This window comes from Pseudorasbora parva, chromosome 21, assembly GCF_024679245.1.
Source record: "Pseudorasbora parva isolate DD20220531a chromosome 21, ASM2467924v1, whole genome shotgun sequence".
NCBI lineage: Eukaryota > Metazoa > Chordata > Actinopteri > Cypriniformes > Gobionidae > Pseudorasbora > Pseudorasbora parva.
This window is the reverse complement of record NC_090192.1, coordinates 11,432,168-11,449,783: the sequence shown is the minus strand read 5'-3', so window position 1 is coordinate 11,449,783 and position 17,616 is coordinate 11,432,168. Positions and strand designations below refer to the sequence as shown.

Here is a 17,616-nt window from a genome sequence, read left to right as displayed (position 1 = left end):
CGCCTGGCATTGGACATGCTCCTGGCTGATAAGGGGGGCGTCTGTGCCATGGTGGGGGATCAGTGCTGCACCTTTGTTCCTGCCGAGGATGAAGCTGAAGGAGCCGTGGGCCATGCTGTGGAAGAGCTGAGAAAGATGGCACATAAGCTGTATGGATGAAAGCAAAGAGAAGGATTGGGGTTGGGGGCTGATGCATTCTCTGTTTGGTTGGGTAACACCCTTTGTGCCAATGTTGATTCCAATACTGCTGATTTTATTGGCCGTGTGTATCTTTGGGCCATGCTTAATGCAATGTTTGATGAATAAAGTATATGCTACGATCTCTAGCATGACACCGCCACATCACTATGAACCAATTTCAAAACGTTAAGCTTTCAGCTTAAAAGAGGGGATTGAAAGATTATATGTGCATATATATTCTGCGTATGTGTTTTCTGCAAACTGTCTTTCTGATAACATAAAAGGGGAACTGATGTTTGTGTTCTATTTTGCTGTGTACAGCGTGCACCCACCCAGCTGTTATCATCTAACTACAGAGCTATCTATTCCTGGTATTTGACAGCCAAATGCGTGCATTTCTATACTGTTGACATATATGGAGTTATCTTTCTGTTTCCTATGTAGGGTGCGTCCAACTATTAGGGCGTGGATTGATGTATAAGTATCACTGCTTTTCCTGTTGTACTTTGAGAGCTGCATTCTGAATAAACCATATTGACTCTACTCGTGTGGTTCATTGACTTGCACTCTCCCAGGATCCTGAAGCTGTAACTGATTGCTGAGCTGAGACTGAGACACACAAAGACACAGGAACAATTTCCTACAAATGAAACTTACGATCTAACGTTACCTAACTGCTTATGCTACTATTTTAGTAAAGTAAACTGTACGACCACTTGAAATATTGATTTTGTCCTGATCAGTAAAGTTAATGTTTCTTATGTGCTCGTAAAGCAGTAATCCCTTATTGAGAATTGATTTGAGAGTCTATAACTAATTTGCAGGACAAACTTAGTAGGATAATTTCAAGCAATTCCGTAAAGGGTTACTTGTATTTAATTAAACAATTTTCCCTATCGGAAAATTTTAATACGTAATGAACGACTAGCAAATTATATTCATAAATTCATGAATATTGAATATTAAATCCCTTTGGAGTTAATTATTCCCAGAGACATTAACCTCTTAACCTGCGCCCCTATTTTTGAGAATTTTTGAAAAACGACAGACCCAACTTCAAATGTTTGTAGCTCTTAAACCGTATGGTCTATATTAATAATTCTGGTCTTATTTTAAACTAGACACTTGAAACTGTGTTACCCAAGAGTCATAATAACTCAAAGTAGCATAGGAACAGAGTAAAACAATAAAACTCATAGACATTGTCGTTACAAGGTGTATTGCCCTCTTTAAAATCAATGCTGGCAGTGGTGGGATTCGAACCCACGCCCCCAAAGAGACTGGAGCCTAAATCCAGCGCCTTAGACCCCTCGGCCACACTAACCCACTGCTGTTTCTTTCGGGGGCCTTTTTCTGCCCATTTTTCTAGAATAGGAGAAAATGTTGGGTGCGGACCTTCATTGTGAGGCCCTGAAGCCTGTCGAGTAAGGCTCAGGAAAGCAAAAGTAGCTGGTTTGGAAGAGACTGGGAGCATGCAGTGACACTTCTGCAGTCGTCTTGCTCAGGCATAGCAGCCACAAGAGCCTTCCAAAAGTGTTCCTTGGCAGCGGTGGGATTCGAACCAATGCCCCCGAAGAGACTGGAGCCTTAATCCAACACCTTAGACCGCTCGGCCACACTACCATGGGAGAGTGCCTTCCCTGGGCCATTTTAATTTAATGTCGCACTTGGCCACAAGTCAGTCAGTTGACATTCCACGTGCCTTGGAGGAGCTCCTCCACAGATTAAAAGACCTCATAAATGCAGGGGTATGCAGTTACACTCCTGGAGGCCTCCCTATCTGCAGATTGCAATTTCATCTCTAATCAAACACACCTGAATCATCTAATCAAAGCCATTGGGCCTTACTCCAAAATGGCAGCTAGCTGTGCTGAAGTTAAACTCAAAATCGTGAGGAAGTTGTCAATTTTCCAAAAAATCTTGAGTCAAATCGGCTGCTTCTATGATTAAAGACTATGTTATTATTAGATTCCAACTCATTTTTAAACTGAAATTACTACAATTGTAATTTTTGGTTGTCCCTGATTCAACAGGGTGCAGATTTCCTGCTACACAGTTTTGCAGCACACTTAATAATAATAATAATAATAATAGATTTTATTTATAATGCACTTTTCATTCCGAAGAATCTCAAAGTGCAACAAAGGTGGGGGGGGGGTAATAACAACAAAAAATGAATAACAAGTAAAAATATAAAATACTACAAACAATCAACCAACACAGAAAACAGAACAGAAACAGAGCTGATGGTGAACAGAAACAGAGCTGATAGTGAACAGAAACAGAGCTGATGGTGAACAGAAACAGAGCTGATGGTGAACAGAAACAGAGCACAGAGCTGATGGTGAACAGAAACAGAGCTGATGGTGGAAGTCTCTGTTAGCTCCGCAGCACACTGTGGCCAATGTTTTAAATTTCTCCCAGCGGCAGTGTCCCGATGACATCGCCGAGGCAGGACAGCTGAAGACCAGATGATGGGTCTTCATGACGATTCAAACGATGGGGATCGCCGCAGCACCATGCAGGAGGCAGAACATTTTTTCGGGCACTTCTGTGGACACACCGGGGTCGGCGCAGAAGTCCAAGCCGCTCCACGGCCGCAATGCAGGACGGAACAGCGGCGCAGCCGAGAAGCGGAACATCCCAACATCATGACGGACGCCGATTACGATGGCCCAGATGACGCTAGCCCGGTGCAAACTTCAGCCACCATGCAGCTTAAGCCCAAGGGAGACAACCAGTGAGCAGTCGCGGCGAGAAAGTGAAACATCAAATGTCCACCAAACCAGAACCAACCAACCGCAGCAATTCAAACGTATACATTAGAAGCGGTGGAAAACGGCGAAACGAGGAACAACGTCCTCTCAGTGGCTGCCAGCAATCAGCAACAGTCCCAATTGTAGCTCTGACTGTTAGACTAGTCACAAACATAAGGAAATAAAATAAAATCTAAATCTAATAGTACATTAACATGATCATTTGTGGGTGGAGAAGCGGCGAACAGACGACGCCAGCGTCCTCTCCCCCACGTTCTTAAGGTGTATTGCCCTCTTTAAAATCAATGCTGGCAGTGGTGGGATTCGAACCCACGCCCCCAAAGAGACTGGAGCCTAAATCCAGCGCCTTAGACCCCTCGGCCACACTACCCCACTGCTGTTTCTTTCGGGGGCCTTTTTCTGCCCATTTTTCTAGAATAGGAGAAAACGTTGGGTGCGGACCTTCATTGTGAGGCCCTGAAGCCTGTCGAGTAAGGCTCAGGAAAGCAAAAGTGGCTGGTTTTGGAAGAGACTGGGAGCATGCAGTGTCACTTCTCCAGTCGTCTTGCTCAGGCATAGCAGCCACAAGAGCCTTCCAAAAGTGTTCCTTGGCAGCGGTGGGATTCGAACCCATGCCCCCGAAGAGACTGAAGCCTTAATCCAGCGCCTTAGACCGCTTGGCCACGCTACCATGCGAGAGTGCCTTCCCTGGGCCATTTTCGCCTTCTTATTTTAATTTAATGTCGCACTTGGCCACAAGTCAGTCAGTTGACATTCCACGTGCCTTGGAGGAGCTCCTCCACAGATTAAAAGACCTCATAAATGCAGGGGTACGCAGTTACACTCCTGGAGGCCTCCCTATCTGCAGATTGCAATTCCATCTCTAATCAAACACACCTGAATCATCTAATCAAAGCCATTGGGCCTTACTCCAAAATGGCAGCTAGCTGTGCTGAAGTTGAACTCAAAATCGTGAGGTAGTTGTCAATTTTCCAAAAAATCTTGAGTCAAATCAGCTGCTTCTATGATTAAAGACTATGTTATTATTAGATTCCAACTCATTTTTAAACTGAAATTACTACAATTGTAATTTTTGGTTGTCCCTGATTCAACAGGGTGCAGATTTCCTGCTACACAGTTTTGCAGCACACTTAAGGTGTATTGCCCTCTTTAAAATCAATGCTGGCAGTGGTGGGATTCGAACCCACGCCCCCGAAGAGACTGGAGCCTAAATCCAGCGCCTTAGACCCCTCGGCCACACTACCCCACTGCTGTTTCTTTCGGGGGCCTTTTTCTGCCCATTTTTCTAGAATAGGAGAAAATGTTGGGTGCGGACCTTCATTGTGAGGCCCTGAAGCCTGTCGAGTAAGGCTCAGGAAAGCAAAAGTGGCTGGTTTTGGAAGAGACTGGGAGCATGCAGTGTCACTTCTCCAGTCGTCTTGCTCAGGCATAGCAGCCACAAGAGCCTTCCAAAAGTGTCCCTTGGCAGCGGTGGGATTTGAACCCACGCCCCCGAAGAGACTGGAGCCTTAATCCAGCACCTTAGACCGCTCGGCCACGCTACCATGCGAGAGTGCCTTCCCTGGGCCATTTTCGCCTTCTTATTTTAATTTAATGTCGCACTTGGCCACAAGTCAGTCAGTTGACATTCCACGTGCCTTGGAGGAGCTCCTCCACAGATTAAAAGACCTCATAAATGCAGGGGTATGCAGTTACACTCCTGGAGGCCTCCCTATCTGCAGATTGCAATTCCATCTCTAATCAAACACACCTGAATCATCTAATCAAAGCCATTGGGCCTTACTCCAAAATGGCAGCTAGCTGTGCTGAAGTTAAACTCAAAATCGTGAGGTAGTTGTCAATTTTCCAAAAAATCTTGAGTCAAATCGGCTGCTTCTATGATTAAAGACTATGTTATTATTAGATTCCAATTCATTTTTAAACTGAAATTACTACAATTGTAATTTTTGGTTGTCCCTGATTCAACAGGGTGCAGATTTCCTGCTACACAGTTTTGCAGCACACTTAAGGTGTATTGCCCTCTTTAAAATCAATGCTGGCAGTGGTGGGATTCGAACCCACGCCCCCGAAGAGACTGGAGCCTAAATCCAGCGCCTTAGACCCCTCGGCCACACTACCCCACTGCTGTTTCTTTCGGGGGCCTTTTTCTGCCCATTTTTCTAGAATAGGAGAAAATGTTGGGTGCGGACCTTCATTGTGAGGCCCTGAAGCCTGTCGAGTAAGGCTCAGGAAAGCAAAAGTGGCTGGTTTTGGAAGAGACTGGGAGCATGCAGTGTCACTTCTCCAGTCGTCTTGCTCAGGCATAGCAGCCACAAGAGCCTTCCAAAAGTGTTCCTTGGCAGCAGTGGGATTCGAACCCACGCCCCCGAAGAGACTGGAGCCTTAATCCAGCGCCTTAGACCGCTCGGCCACGCCACCATGCAAGAGTGCCTTCCCTGGGCCATTTTCGCCTTCTTATTTTAATTTAATGTCGCACTTAGCCACAAGTCAGTCAGTTGACATTCCACGTGCCTTGGAGGAGCTCCTCCACAGATTAAAAGACCTCATAAATGCAGGGGTATGCAGTTACACTCCTGGAGGCCTCCCTATCTGCAGATTGCAATTCCATCTCTAATCAAACACACCTGAATCATCTAATCAAAGCCATTGGGCCTTACTCCAAAATGGCAGCTAGCTGTGCTGAAGTTAAACTCAAAATCCTGAGGTAGTCGTCAATTTTCCAAAAAATCTTGAGTCAAATTGGCTGCTTCTATGATTAAAGACTATGTTATTATTAGATTCCAACTCATTTTTAAACTGAAATTACTACAATTGTAATTTTTGGTTGTCCCTGATTCAACAGGGTGCAGATTTCCTGCTACACAGTTTTGCAGCACACTTAAGGTGTATTGCCCTCTTTAAAATCAATGCTGGCAGTGGTGGGATTCGAACCCAGCCCCCGAAGAGACTGGAGCCTAAATCCAGCGCCTTAGACCCCTCGGCCACACTACCCCACTGCTGTTTCTTTCGGGGGCCTTTTTCTGCCAATTTTTCTAGAATAGGAGAAAATGTTGGGTGCGGACCTTCATTGTGAGGCCCTGAAGCCTGTCGAGTAAGGCTCAGGAAAGCAAAAGTGGCTGGTTTTGGAAGAGACTGGGAGCATGCAGTGTCACTTCTCCAGTCGTCTTGCTCAGGCATAGCAGCCACAAGAGCCTTCCAAAAGTGTTCCTTGGCAGCAGTGGGATTCGAACCCACGCCCCGAAGAGACTGGAGCCTTAATCCAGCGCCTTAGACCGCTCGGCCACGCTACCATGCAAGAGTGCCTTCCCTGGGCCATTTTCGCCTTCTTATTTTAATTTAATGTCGCACTTGGCCACAAGTCAGTCAGTTGACATTCCACGTGCCTTGGAGGAGCTCCTCCACAGATTAAAAGACCTCATAAATGCAGGGGTACGCAGATACACTCCTGGAGGCCTCCCTATCTGCAGATTGCAATTCCATCTCTAATCAAACACACCTGAATCATCTAATCAAAGCCATTGGGCCTTACTCCAAAATGGCAGCTAGCTGTGCTGAAGTTAAACTCAAAATCGTGAGGTAGTTGTCAATTTTCCAAAAAATCTTGAGTCAAATCGGCTGCTTCTATGATTAAAGACCATGTTATTATTAGATTCCAACTCATTTTTAAACTGAAATTACTACAATTGTAATTTTTGGTTGTCCCTGATTCAACAGGGTGCAGATTTCCTGCTAGACAGTTTTGCAGCACACTTAAGGTGTATTGCCCTCTTTAAAATCAATGCTGGCAGTGGTGGGATTCGAGCCCACGCCCCCGAAGAGACTGGAGCCTAAATCCAGCGCCTTAGACCCCTCGGCCACACTACCCCACTGCTGTTTCTTTCGGGGGCCTTTTTCTTCCCATTTTTCTAGAATAGGAGAAACTGTTGGGTGCGGACCTTCATTGTGAGGCCCTGAAGCCTGTCGAGTAAGGCTCAGGAAAGCAAAAGTGGCTGGTTTTGGAAGAGACTGGGAGCATGCAGTGTCACTTCTCCAGTCATCTTGCTCAGGCATAGCAGCCACAAGAGCCTTCCAAAAGTGTTCCTTGGCAGCGGTGGGATTTGAACCCACGCCCCCGAAGAGACTGGAGCCTTAATCCAGCGCCTTAGACCGCTCGGCCACGCTACCATGCGAGAGTGCCTTCCCTGGGCCATTTTCGCCTTCTTATTTTAATTTAATGTCACACTTGGCCACAAGTCAGTCAGTTGACATTCCATGTGCCTTGGAGGAGCTCCTCCACAGATTAAAAGACCTCATAAATGCAGGGGTACGCAGTTACACTCCTGGAGGCCTCCCTATCTGCAGATTGCAATTCCATCTCTAATCAAACACACCTGAATCATCTAATCAAAGCCATTGGGCCTTACTCCAAAATGGCAGCTAGCTGTGCTGAAGTTAAACTCAAAATCGTGAGGTAGTTGTCAATTTTCCAAAAAATCTTGAGTCAAATCGGCTGCTTCTATGATTAAAGACTATGTTATTATTAGATTCCAACTCATTTTTAAACTGAAATTACTACAATTGTAATTTTTGGTTGTCCCTGATTCAACAGGGTGCAGATTTCCTGCTACACAGTTTTGCAGCACACTTAAGGTGTATTGCCCTCTTTAAAATCAATGCTGGCAGTGGTGGGATTCGAACCCACGCCCCCGAAGAGACTGGAGCCTAAATCCAGCGCCTTAGACCCCTCGGCCACACTACCCCACTGCTGTTTCTTTCGGGGGCCTTTTTCTGCCCATTTTTCTAGAATAGGAGAAAATGTTGGGTGCGGACCTTCATTGTGAGGCCCTGAAGCCTGTCGAGTAAGGCTCAGGAAAGCAAAAGTGGCTGGTTTTGGAAGAGACTGGGAGCATGCAGTGTCACTTCTCCAGTCGTCTTGCTCAGGCATAGCAGCCACAAGAGCCTTCCAAAAGTGTTCCTTGGCAGCGGTGGGATTCGAACCCACGCCACCGAAGAGACTGGAGCCTTAATCCAGCGCCTTAGACCGCTCGGCCACGCTACCAAGCGAGAGTGCCTTCCCTGGGCCATTTTCGCATTCTTATTTTAATTTAATGTCGCACTTGGCCACAAGTCAGTCAGTTGACATTCCATGTGCCTTGGAGGAGCTCCTCCACAGATTAAAAGACCTCATAAATGCAGGGGTACGCAGTTACACTCCTGGAGGCCTCCCTATCTGCAGATTGCAATTCCATCTCTAATCAAACACACCTGAATCATCTAATCAAAGCCATTGGGCCTTACTCCAAAATGGCAGCTAGCTGTGCTGAAGTTAAACTCAAAATCGTGAGGTAGTTGTCAATTTTCCAAAAAATCTTGAGTCAAATCGGCTGCTTCTATGATTAAAGACTATGTTATTATTAGATTCCAAATCATTTTTAAACTGAAATTACTACAATTGTAATTTTTGGTTGTCCCTGATTCAACAGGGTGCAGATTTCCTGCTAGACAGTTTTGCAGCACACTTAAGGTGTATTGCCCTCTTTAAAATCAATGCTGGCAGTGGTGGGATTCGAACCCACGCCCCCGAAGAGACCGGACGCCAAATCCAGCGCCTTAGACCCCTCGGCCACACTACCCCACTGCTGTTTCTTTCGGGGGCCTTTTTCTTCCCATTTTTCTAGAATAGGAGAAACTGTTGGGTGCGGACCTTCATTGTGAGGCCCTGAAGCCTGTCGAGTAAGGCTCAGGAAAGCAAAAGTGGCTGGTTTTGGAAGAGACTGGGAGCATGCAGTGTCACTTCTCCAGTCGTCTTGCTCAGGCATAGCAGCCACAAGAGCCTTCCAAAAGTGTTCCTTGGCAGCGGTGGGATTTGAACCCACGCCCCCGAAGAGACTGGAGCCTTAATCCAGCGCCTTAGACCGCTCGGCCACGCTACCATGCGAGAGTGCCTTCCCTGGGCCATTTTCGCTTTCTTATTTTAATTTAATGTCACACTTGGCCACAAGTCAGTCAGTTGACATTCCACGTGCCTTGGAGGAGCTCCTCCACAGATTAAAAGACCTCATAAATGCAGGGGTATGCAGTTACACTCCTGGAGGCCTCCCTATCTGCAGATTGCAATTCCATCTCTAATCAAACACACCTGAATCATCTAATCAAAGCCATTGGGCCTTACTCCAAAATGGCAGCTAGCTGTGCTGAAGTTAAACTCAAAATCGTGAGGTAGTTGTCAATTTTCCAAAAAATCTTGAGTCAAATCGGCTGCTTCTATGATTAAAGACTATGTTATTATTAGATTCCAACTCATTTTTAAACTGAAATTACTACAATTGTAATTTTTGGTTGTCCCTGATTCAACAGGGTGCAGATTTCCTGCTACACAGTTTTGCAGCACACTTAAGGTGTATTGCCCTCTTTAAAATCAATGCTGGCAGTGGTGGGATTCGAACCCACGCCCCCGAAGAGACTGGAGCCTAAATCCAGCGCCTTAGACCCCTCGGCCACACTACCCCACTGCTGTTTCTTTCGGGGGCCTTTTTCTGCCCATTTTTCTAGAATAGGAGAAAATGTTGGGTGCGGACCTTCATTGTGAGGCCCTGAAGCCTGTCGAGTAAGGCTCAGGAAAGCAAAAGTGGCTGGTTTTGGAAGAGACTGGGAGCATGCAGTGTCACTTCTCCAGTCGTCTTGCTCAGGCATAGCAGCCACAAGAGCCTTCCAAAAGTGTTCCTTGGCAGCGGTGGGATTCGAACCCATGCCCCCGAAGAGACTGGAGCCTTAATCCAGCGCCTTAGACCGCTCGGCCACGCTACCATGCGAGAGTGCCTTCCCTGGGCCATTTTCGCCTTCTTATTTTAATTTAATGTCGCACTTGGCCACAAGTCAGTCAGTTGACATTCCATGTGCCTTGGAGGAGCTCCTCCACAGATTAAAAGACCTCATAAATGCAGGGGTACGCAGTTACACTCCTGGAGGCCTCCCTATCTGCAGATTGCAATTCCATCTCTAATCAAACACACCTGAATCATCTAATCAAAGCCATTGGGCCTTACTCCAAAATGGCAGCTAGCTGTGCTGAAGTTAAACTCAAAATCGTGAGGTAGTTGTCAATTTTCCAAAAAATCTTGAGTCAAATCGGCTGCTTCTATGATTAAAGACTATGTTATTATTAGATTCCAAATCATTTTTAAACTGAAATTACTACAATTGTAATTTTTGGTTGTCCCTGATTCAACAGGGTGCAGATTTCCTGCTAGACAGTTTTGCAGCACACTTAAGGTGTATTGCCCTCTTTAAAATCAATGCTGGCAGTGGTGGGATTCGAACCCACGCCCCCGAAGAGACCGGACGCCAAATCCAGCGCCTTAGACCCCTCGGCCACACTACCCCACTGCTGTTTCTTTCGGGGGCCTTTTTCTTCCCATTTTTCTAGAATAGGAGAAACTGTTGGGTGCGGACCTTCATTGTGAGGCCCTGAAGCCTGTCGAGTAAGGCTCAGGAAAGCAAAAGTGGCTGGTTTTGGAAGAGACTGGGAGCATGCAGTGTCACTTCTCCAGTCGTCTTGCTCAGGCATAGCAGCCACAAGAGCCTTCCAAAAGTGTTCCTTGGCAGCGGTGGGATTTGAACCCACGCCCCCGAAGAGACTGGAGCCTTAATCCAGCGCCTTAGACCGCTCGGCCACGCTACCATGCGAGAGTGCCTTCCCTGGGCCATTTTCGCTTTCTTATTTTAATTTAATGTCACACTTGGCCACAAGTCAGTCAGTTGACATTCCACGTGCCTTGGAGGAGCTCCTCCACAGATTAAAAGACCTCATAAATGCAGGGGTATGCAGTTACACTCCTGGAGGCCTCCCTATCTGCAGATTGCAATTCCATCTCTAATCAAACACACCTGAATCATCTAATCAAAGCCATTGGGCCTTACTCCAAAATGGCAGCTAGCTGTGCTGAAGTTAAACTCAAAATCGTGAGGTAGTTGTCAATTTTCCAAAAAATCTTGAGTCAAATCGGCTGCTTCTATGATTAAAGACTATGTTATTATTAGATTCCAACTCATTTTTAAACTGAAATTACTACAATTGTAATTTTTGGTTGTCCCTGATTCAACAGGGTGCAGATTTCCTGCTACACAGTTTTGCAGCACACTTAAGGTGTATTGCCCTCTTTAAAATCAATGCTGGCAGTGGTGGGATTCGAACCCACGCCCCCGAAGAGACTGGAGCCTAAATCCAGCGCCTTAGACCCCTCGGCCACACTACCCCACTGCTGTTTCTTTCGGGGGCCTTTTTCTGCCCATTTTTCTAGAATAGGAGAAAATGTTGGGTGCGGACCTTCATTGTGAGGCCCTGAAGCCTGTCGAGTAAGGCTCAGGAAAGCAAAAGTGGCTGGTTTTGGAAGAGACTGGGAGCATGCAGTGTCACTTCTCCAGTCGTCTTGCTCAGGCATAGCAGCCACAAGAGCCTTCCAAAAGTGTTCCTTGGCAGCGGTGGGATTCGAACCCATGCCCCCGAAGAGACTGGAGCCTTAATCCAGCGCCTTAGACCGCTCGGCCACGCTACCATGCGAGAGTGCCTTCCCTGGGCCATTTTCGCCTTCTTATTTTAATTTAATGTCGCACTTGGCCACAAGTCAGTCAGTTGACATTCCATGTGCCTTGGAGGAGCTCCTCCACAGATTAAAAGACCTCATAAATGCAGGGGTACGCAGTTACACTCCTGGAGGCCTCCCTATCTGCAGATTGCAATTCCATCTCTAATCAAACACACCTGAATCATCTAATCAAAGCCATTGGGCCTTACTCCAAAATGGCAGCTAGCTGTGCTGAAGTTAAACTCAAAATCGTGAGGTAGTTGTCAATTTTCCAAAAAATCTTGAGTCAAATCGGCTGCTTCTATGATTAAAGACCATGTTATTATTAGATTCCAACTCATTTTTAAACTGAAATTACTACAATTGTAATTTTTGGTTGTCCCTGATTCAACAGGGTGCAGATTTCCTGCTAGACAGTTTTGCAGCACACTTAAGGTGTATTGCCCTCTTTAAAATCAATGCTGGCAGTGGTGGGATTCGAACCCACGCCCCCGAAGAGACTGGAGCCTAAATCCAGCGCCTTAGACCCCTCGGCCACACTACCCCACTGCTGTTTCTTTCGGGGGCCTTTTTCTTCCCATTTTTCTAGAATAGGAGAAACTGTTGGGTGCGGACCTTCATTGTGAGGCCCTGAAGCCTGTCGAGTAAGGCTCAGGAAAGCAAAAGTGGCTGGTTTTGGAAGAGACTGGGAGCATGCAGTGTCACTTCTCCAGTCGTCTTGCTCAGGCATAGCAGCCACAAGAGCCTTCCAAAAGTGTTCCTTGGCAGCGGTGGGATTTGAACCCACGCCCCCGAAGAGACTGGAGCCTTAATCCAGCGCCTTAGACCGCTCGGCCACGCTACCATGCGAGAGTGCCTTCCCTGGGCCATTTTCGCCTTCTTATTTTAATTTAATGTCACACTTGGCCACAAGTCAGTCAGTTGACATTCCATGTGCCTTGGAGGAGCTCCTCCACAGATTAAAAGACCTCATAAATGCAGGGGTACGCAGTTACACTCCTGGAGGCCTCCCTATCTGCAGATTGCAATTCCATCTCTAATCAAACACACCTGAATCATCTAATCAAAGCCATTGGGCCTTACTCCAAAATAGCAGCTAGCTGTGCTGAAGTTAAACTCAAAATCGTGAGGTAGTTGTCAATTTTCCAAAAAATCTTGAGTCAAATCGGCTGCTTCTATGATTAAAGACCATGTTATTATTAGATTCCAACTCATTTTTAAACTGAAATTACTACAATTGTAATTTTTGGTTGTCCCTGATTCAACAGGGTGCAGATTTCCTGCTACACAGTTTTGCAGCACACTTAAGGTGTATTGCCCTCTTTAAAATCAATGCTGGCAGTGGTGGGATTCGAACCCACGCCCCCGAAGAGACTGGAGCCTAAATCCAGCGCCTTAGACCCCTCGGCCACACTACCCCACTGCTGTTTCTTTCGGGGGCCTTTTTCTGCCCATTTTTCTAGAATAGGAGAAAATGTTGGGTGCGGACCTTCATTGTGAGGCCCTGAAGCCTGTCGAGTAAGGCTCAGGAAAGCAAAAGTGGCTGGTTTTGGAAGAGACTGGGAGCATGCAGTGTCACTTCTCCAGTCGTCTTGCTCAGGCATAGCAGCCACAAGAGCCTTCCAAAAGTGTTCCTTGGCAGCGGTGGGATTCGAACCCACGCCCCCGAAGAGACTGGAGCCTTAATCCAGCGCCTTAGACCGCTCGGCCACGCTACCATGCGAGAGTGCCTTCCCTGGGCCATTTTCGCCTTCTTATTTTAATTTAATGTCGCACTTGGCCACAAGTCAGTCAGTTGACATTCCATGTGCCTTGGAGGAGCTCCTCCACAGATTAAAAGACCTCATAAATGCAGGGGTACGCAGTTACACTCCTGGAGGCCTCCCTATCTGCAGATTGCAATTCCATCTCTAATCAAATACACCTGAATCATCTAATCAAAGCCATTGGGCCTTACTCCAAAATGGCAGCTAGCTGTGCTGAAGTTAAACTCAAAATCGTGAGGTAGTTGTCAATTTTCCAAAAAATCTTGAGTCAAATCGGCTGCTTCTATGATTAAAGACTATGTTATTATTAGATTCCAACTCATTTTTAAACTGAAATTACTACAATTGTAATTTTTGGTTGTCCCTGATTCAACAGGGTGCAGATTTCCTGCTACACAGTTTTGCAGCACACTTAAGGTGTATTGCCCTCTTTAAAATCAATGCTGGCAGTGGTGGGATTCGAACCCACGCCCCCGAAGAGACTGGAGCCTAAATCCAGCGCCTTAGACCCCTCGGCCACACTACCCCACTGCTGTTTCTTTCGGGGGCCTTTTTCTGCCCATTTTTCTAGAATAGGAGAAAATGTTGGGTGCGGACCTTCATTGTGAGGCCCTGAAGCCTGTCGAGTAAGGCTCAGGAAAGCAAAAGTGGCTGGTTTTGGAAGAGACTGGGAGCATGCAGTGTCACTTCTCCAGTCATCTTGCTCAGGCATAGCAGCCACAAGAGCCTTCCAAAAGTGTTCCTTGGCAGCGGTGGGATTCGAACCCACGCCCCCGAAGAGACTGGAGCCTTAATCCAGCGCCTTAGACCGCTCGGCCACGCTACCATGCGAGAGTGCCTTCCCTGGGCCATTTTCGCCTTCTTATTTTAATTTAATGTCGCACTTGGCCACAAGTCAGTCAGTTGACATTCCATGTGCCTTGGAGGAGCTCCTCCACAGATTAAAAGACCTCATAAATGCAAGGGTACGCAGTTACACTCCTGGAGGCCTCCCTATCTGCAGATTGCAATTCCATCTCTAATCAAACACACCTGAATAATCTAATCAAAGCCATTGGGCCTTACTCCAAAATGGCAGCTAGCTGTGCTGAAGTTAAACTCAAAATCGTGAGGTAGTTGTCAATTTTCCAAAAAATCTTGAGTCAAATCAGCTGCTGCTATGATTAAAGACTATGTTATTATTAGATTCCAACTCATTTTTAAACTGAAATTACTACAATTGTAATTTTTGGTTGTCCCTGATTCAACAGGGTGCAGATTTCCTGCTACACAGTTTTGCAGCACACTTAAGGTGTATTGCCCTCTTTAAAATCAATGCTGGCAGTGGTGGGATTCGAACCCACGCCCCCGAAGAGACTGGAGCCTAAATCCAGCGCCTTAGACCCCTCGGCCACACTACCCCACTGCTCTTTCTTTCGGGGGCCTTTTTCTGCCCATTTTTCAAGAATAGGAGAAAATGTTGGGTTCGGACCTTCATTGTGAGGCCCTGAAGCCTGTCGAGTAAGGCTCAGGAAAGCAAAAGTGGCTGGTTTTGGAAGAGACTTGGAGCATGCAGTGTCACTTCTCCAGTCGTCTTGCTCAGGCATATCAGCCACAAGAGCCTTCCAAAAGTGTTCCTTGGCAGCGGTGGGATTCGAACCCACGCCCCCGAAGAGACTGGAGCCTTAATCCAGCGCCTTAGACCACTCGGCCACGCTACCATGCGAGAGTGCCTTCCCTGGGCCATTTTCGCCTTCTTATTTTAATTTAATGTCGCACTTGGCCACAAGTCAGTCAGTTGACATTCCACGTGCCTTGGAGGAGCTCCTCCACAGATTAAAAGACCTCATAAATGCAGGGGTATGCAGTTACACTCCTGGAGGCCTCCCTATCTGCAGATTGCAATTCCATCTCTAATCAAACACACCTGAATCATCTAATCAAAGCCATTGGGCCTTACTCCAAAATGGCAGCTAGCTGTGCTGAAGTTAAACTCAAAATCGTGAGGTAGTTGTCAATTTTCCAAAAAATCTTGAGTCAAATCGGCTGCTTCTATGATTAAAGACTATGTTATTATTAGATTCCAATTCATTTTTAAACTGAAATTACTACAATTGTAATTTTTGGTTGTCCCTGATTCAACAGGGTGCAGATTTCCTGCTACACAGTTTTGCAGCACACTTAAGGTGTATTGCCCTCTTTAAAATCAATGCTGGCAGTGGTGGGATTCGAACCCACGCCCCCGAAGAGACTGGAGCCTAAATCCAGCGCCTTAGACCCCTCGGCCACACTACCCCACTGCTGTTTCTTTCGGGGGCCTTTTTCTGCCCATTTTTCTAGAATAGGAGAAAATGTTGGGTGCGGACCTTCATTGTGAGGCCCTGAAGCCTGTCGAGTAAGGCTCAGGAAAGCAAAAGTGGCTGGTTTTGGAAGAGACTGGGAGCATGCAGTGTCACTTCTCCAGTCGTCTTGCTCAGGCATAGCAGCCACAAGAGCCTTCCAAAAGTGTTCCTTGGCAGCAGTGGGATTCGAACCCACGCCCCGAAGAGACTGGAGCCTTAATCCAGCGCCTTAGACCGCTCGGCCACGCTACCATGCAAGAGTGCCTTCCCTGGGCCATTTTCGCCTTCTTATTTTAATTTAATGTCGCACTTGGCCACAAGTCAGTCAGTTGACATTCCACGTGCCTTGGAGGAGCTCCTCCACAGATTAAAAGACCTCATAAATGCAGGGGTACGCAGATACACTCCTGGAGGCCTCCCTATCTGCAGATTGCAATTCCATCTCTAATCAAACACACCTGAATCATCTAATCAAAGCCATTGGGCCTTACTCCAAAATGGCAGCTAGCTGTGCTGAAGTTAAACTCAAAATCGTGAGGTAGTTGTCAATTTTCCAAAAAATCTTGAGTCAAATCGGCTGCTTCTATGATTAAAGACCATGTTATTATTAGATTCCAACTCATTTTTAAACTGAAATTACTACAATTGTAATTTTTGGTTGTCCCTGATTCAACAGGGTGCAGATTTCCTGCTAGACAGTTTTGCAGCACACTTAAGGTGTATTGCCCTCTTTAAAATCAATGCTGGCAGTGGTGGGATTCGAGCCCACGCCCCCGAAGAGACTGGAGCCTAAATCCAGCGCCTTAGACCCCTCGGCCACACTACCCCACTGCTGTTTCTTTCGGGGGCCTTTTTCTTCCCATTTTTCTAGAATAGGAGAAACTGTTGGGTGCGGACCTTCATTGTGAGGCCCTGAAGCCTGTCGAGTAAGGCTCAGGAAAGCAAAAGTGGCTGGTTTTGGAAGAGACTGGGAGCATGCAGTGTCACTTCTCCAGTCATCTTGCTCAGGCATAGCAGCCACAAGAGCCTTCCAAAAGTGTTCCTTGGCAGCGGTGGGATTTGAACCCACGCCCCCGAAGAGACTGGAGCCTTAATCCAGCGCCTTAGACCGCTCGGCCACGCTACCATGCGAGAGTGCCTTCCCTGGGCCATTTTCGCCTTCTTATTTTAATTTAATGTCACACTTGGCCACAAGTCAGTCAGTTGACATTCCATGTGCCTTGGAGGAGCTCCTCCACAGATTAAAAGACCTCATAAATGCAGGGGTACGCAGTTACACTCCTGGAGGCCTCCCTATCTGCAGATTGCAATTCCATCTCTAATCAAACACACCTGAATCATCTAATCAAAGCCATTGGGCCTTACTCCAAAATGGCAGCTAGCTGTGCTGAAGTTAAACTCAAAATCGTGAGGTAGTTGTCAATTTTCCAAAAAATCTTGAGTCAAATCGGCTGCTTCTATGATTAAAGACTATGTTATTATTAGATTCCAACTCATTTTTAAACTGAAATTACTACAATTGTAATTTTTGGTTGTCCCTGATTCAACAGGGTGCAGATTTCCTGCTACACAGTTTTGCAGCACACTTAAGGTGTATTGCCCTCTTTAAAATCAATGCTGGCAGTGGTGGGATTCGAACCCACGCCCCCGAAGAGACTGGAGCCTAAATCCAGCGCCTTAGACCCCTCGGCCACACTACCCCACTGCTGTTTCTTTCGGGGGCCTTTTTCTGCCCATTTTTCTAGAATAGGAGAAAATGTTGGGTGCGGACCTTCATTGTGAGGCCCTGAAGCCTGTCGAGTAAGGCTCAGGAAAGCAAAAGTGGCTGGTTTTGGAAGAGACTGGGAGCATGCAGTGTCACTTCTCCAGTCGTCTTGCTCAGGCATAGCAGCCACAAGAGCCTTCCAAAAGTGTTCCTTGGCAGCGGTGGGATTCGAACCCACGCCACCGAAGAGACTGGAGCCTTAATCCAGCGCCTTAGACCGCTCGGCCACGCTACCAAGCGAGA

At 46.7% G+C, this 17,616-nt stretch overlaps 32 non-coding genes across 32 annotated transcripts; all 32 read right to left on the bottom strand.

Moving 5' to 3' along the window:
• Positions 1 to 1,422: 1,422 nt before the first annotated feature.
• On the bottom strand, positions 1,423 to 1,505 carry trnal-uag (transfer RNA leucine (anticodon UAG)). Its single transcript has one exon. It is a non-coding gene; the product is annotated as a tRNA-Leu (tRNA).
• A 1,740-nt stretch (positions 1,506 to 3,245) lies between these two features.
• trnal-uag (transfer RNA leucine (anticodon UAG)) lies at positions 3,246 to 3,327 on the bottom strand. The gene has a single exon. It is a non-coding gene; the product is annotated as a tRNA-Leu (tRNA).
• A 792-nt stretch (positions 3,328 to 4,119) lies between these two features.
• Positions 4,120 to 4,201, bottom strand: trnal-uag (transfer RNA leucine (anticodon UAG)). Its single transcript has one exon. It is a non-coding gene; the product is annotated as a tRNA-Leu (tRNA).
• Positions 4,202 to 4,419: 218 nt separating this feature from the next.
• Positions 4,420 to 4,501, bottom strand: trnal-aag (transfer RNA leucine (anticodon AAG)). The gene has a single exon. It is a non-coding gene; the product is annotated as a tRNA-Leu (tRNA).
• A 492-nt stretch (positions 4,502 to 4,993) lies between these two features.
• On the bottom strand, positions 4,994 to 5,075 carry trnal-uag (transfer RNA leucine (anticodon UAG)). The gene has a single exon. It is a non-coding gene; the product is annotated as a tRNA-Leu (tRNA).
• Positions 5,076 to 5,293: 218 nt separating this feature from the next.
• trnal-aag (transfer RNA leucine (anticodon AAG)) lies at positions 5,294 to 5,375 on the bottom strand. Its single transcript has one exon. It is a non-coding gene; the product is annotated as a tRNA-Leu (tRNA).
• Positions 5,376 to 5,867: 492 nt separating this feature from the next.
• On the bottom strand, positions 5,868 to 5,948 carry trnal-uag (transfer RNA leucine (anticodon UAG)). The gene has a single exon. It is a non-coding gene; the product is annotated as a tRNA-Leu (tRNA).
• Positions 5,949 to 6,166: 218 nt separating this feature from the next.
• Positions 6,167 to 6,247, bottom strand: trnal-aag (transfer RNA leucine (anticodon AAG)). Its single transcript has one exon. It is a non-coding gene; the product is annotated as a tRNA-Leu (tRNA).
• A 492-nt stretch (positions 6,248 to 6,739) lies between these two features.
• trnal-uag (transfer RNA leucine (anticodon UAG)) lies at positions 6,740 to 6,821 on the bottom strand. Its single transcript has one exon. It is a non-coding gene; the product is annotated as a tRNA-Leu (tRNA).
• A 218-nt stretch (positions 6,822 to 7,039) lies between these two features.
• On the bottom strand, positions 7,040 to 7,121 carry trnal-aag (transfer RNA leucine (anticodon AAG)). The gene has a single exon. It is a non-coding gene; the product is annotated as a tRNA-Leu (tRNA).
• A 492-nt stretch (positions 7,122 to 7,613) lies between these two features.
• trnal-uag (transfer RNA leucine (anticodon UAG)) lies at positions 7,614 to 7,695 on the bottom strand. Its single transcript has one exon. It is a non-coding gene; the product is annotated as a tRNA-Leu (tRNA).
• Positions 7,696 to 7,913: 218 nt separating this feature from the next.
• On the bottom strand, positions 7,914 to 7,995 carry trnal-aag (transfer RNA leucine (anticodon AAG)). Its single transcript has one exon. It is a non-coding gene; the product is annotated as a tRNA-Leu (tRNA).
• A 792-nt stretch (positions 7,996 to 8,787) lies between these two features.
• Positions 8,788 to 8,869, bottom strand: trnal-aag (transfer RNA leucine (anticodon AAG)). The gene has a single exon. It is a non-coding gene; the product is annotated as a tRNA-Leu (tRNA).
• Positions 8,870 to 9,361: 492 nt separating this feature from the next.
• On the bottom strand, positions 9,362 to 9,443 carry trnal-uag (transfer RNA leucine (anticodon UAG)). The gene has a single exon. It is a non-coding gene; the product is annotated as a tRNA-Leu (tRNA).
• Positions 9,444 to 9,661: 218 nt separating this feature from the next.
• trnal-aag (transfer RNA leucine (anticodon AAG)) lies at positions 9,662 to 9,743 on the bottom strand. The gene has a single exon. It is a non-coding gene; the product is annotated as a tRNA-Leu (tRNA).
• A 792-nt stretch (positions 9,744 to 10,535) lies between these two features.
• trnal-aag (transfer RNA leucine (anticodon AAG)) lies at positions 10,536 to 10,617 on the bottom strand. The gene has a single exon. It is a non-coding gene; the product is annotated as a tRNA-Leu (tRNA).
• Positions 10,618 to 11,109: 492 nt separating this feature from the next.
• trnal-uag (transfer RNA leucine (anticodon UAG)) lies at positions 11,110 to 11,191 on the bottom strand. Its single transcript has one exon. It is a non-coding gene; the product is annotated as a tRNA-Leu (tRNA).
• Positions 11,192 to 11,409: 218 nt separating this feature from the next.
• trnal-aag (transfer RNA leucine (anticodon AAG)) lies at positions 11,410 to 11,491 on the bottom strand. The gene has a single exon. It is a non-coding gene; the product is annotated as a tRNA-Leu (tRNA).
• A 492-nt stretch (positions 11,492 to 11,983) lies between these two features.
• trnal-uag (transfer RNA leucine (anticodon UAG)) lies at positions 11,984 to 12,065 on the bottom strand. Its single transcript has one exon. It is a non-coding gene; the product is annotated as a tRNA-Leu (tRNA).
• Positions 12,066 to 12,283: 218 nt separating this feature from the next.
• Positions 12,284 to 12,365, bottom strand: trnal-aag (transfer RNA leucine (anticodon AAG)). Its single transcript has one exon. It is a non-coding gene; the product is annotated as a tRNA-Leu (tRNA).
• Positions 12,366 to 12,857: 492 nt separating this feature from the next.
• trnal-uag (transfer RNA leucine (anticodon UAG)) lies at positions 12,858 to 12,939 on the bottom strand. The gene has a single exon. It is a non-coding gene; the product is annotated as a tRNA-Leu (tRNA).
• A 218-nt stretch (positions 12,940 to 13,157) lies between these two features.
• trnal-aag (transfer RNA leucine (anticodon AAG)) lies at positions 13,158 to 13,239 on the bottom strand. Its single transcript has one exon. It is a non-coding gene; the product is annotated as a tRNA-Leu (tRNA).
• A 492-nt stretch (positions 13,240 to 13,731) lies between these two features.
• On the bottom strand, positions 13,732 to 13,813 carry trnal-uag (transfer RNA leucine (anticodon UAG)). Its single transcript has one exon. It is a non-coding gene; the product is annotated as a tRNA-Leu (tRNA).
• Positions 13,814 to 14,031: 218 nt separating this feature from the next.
• trnal-aag (transfer RNA leucine (anticodon AAG)) lies at positions 14,032 to 14,113 on the bottom strand. Its single transcript has one exon. It is a non-coding gene; the product is annotated as a tRNA-Leu (tRNA).
• A 492-nt stretch (positions 14,114 to 14,605) lies between these two features.
• trnal-uag (transfer RNA leucine (anticodon UAG)) lies at positions 14,606 to 14,687 on the bottom strand. Its single transcript has one exon. It is a non-coding gene; the product is annotated as a tRNA-Leu (tRNA).
• Positions 14,688 to 14,905: 218 nt separating this feature from the next.
• On the bottom strand, positions 14,906 to 14,987 carry trnal-aag (transfer RNA leucine (anticodon AAG)). The gene has a single exon. It is a non-coding gene; the product is annotated as a tRNA-Leu (tRNA).
• Positions 14,988 to 15,479: 492 nt separating this feature from the next.
• On the bottom strand, positions 15,480 to 15,561 carry trnal-uag (transfer RNA leucine (anticodon UAG)). Its single transcript has one exon. It is a non-coding gene; the product is annotated as a tRNA-Leu (tRNA).
• A 218-nt stretch (positions 15,562 to 15,779) lies between these two features.
• On the bottom strand, positions 15,780 to 15,860 carry trnal-aag (transfer RNA leucine (anticodon AAG)). Its single transcript has one exon. It is a non-coding gene; the product is annotated as a tRNA-Leu (tRNA).
• Positions 15,861 to 16,352: 492 nt separating this feature from the next.
• Positions 16,353 to 16,434, bottom strand: trnal-uag (transfer RNA leucine (anticodon UAG)). Its single transcript has one exon. It is a non-coding gene; the product is annotated as a tRNA-Leu (tRNA).
• Positions 16,435 to 16,652: 218 nt separating this feature from the next.
• Positions 16,653 to 16,734, bottom strand: trnal-aag (transfer RNA leucine (anticodon AAG)). Its single transcript has one exon. It is a non-coding gene; the product is annotated as a tRNA-Leu (tRNA).
• Positions 16,735 to 17,226: 492 nt separating this feature from the next.
• On the bottom strand, positions 17,227 to 17,308 carry trnal-uag (transfer RNA leucine (anticodon UAG)). Its single transcript has one exon. It is a non-coding gene; the product is annotated as a tRNA-Leu (tRNA).
• Positions 17,309 to 17,526: 218 nt separating this feature from the next.
• Positions 17,527 to 17,608, bottom strand: trnal-aag (transfer RNA leucine (anticodon AAG)). Its single transcript has one exon. It is a non-coding gene; the product is annotated as a tRNA-Leu (tRNA).
• Between the last annotated feature and the right edge of the window lie 8 nt (positions 17,609 to 17,616).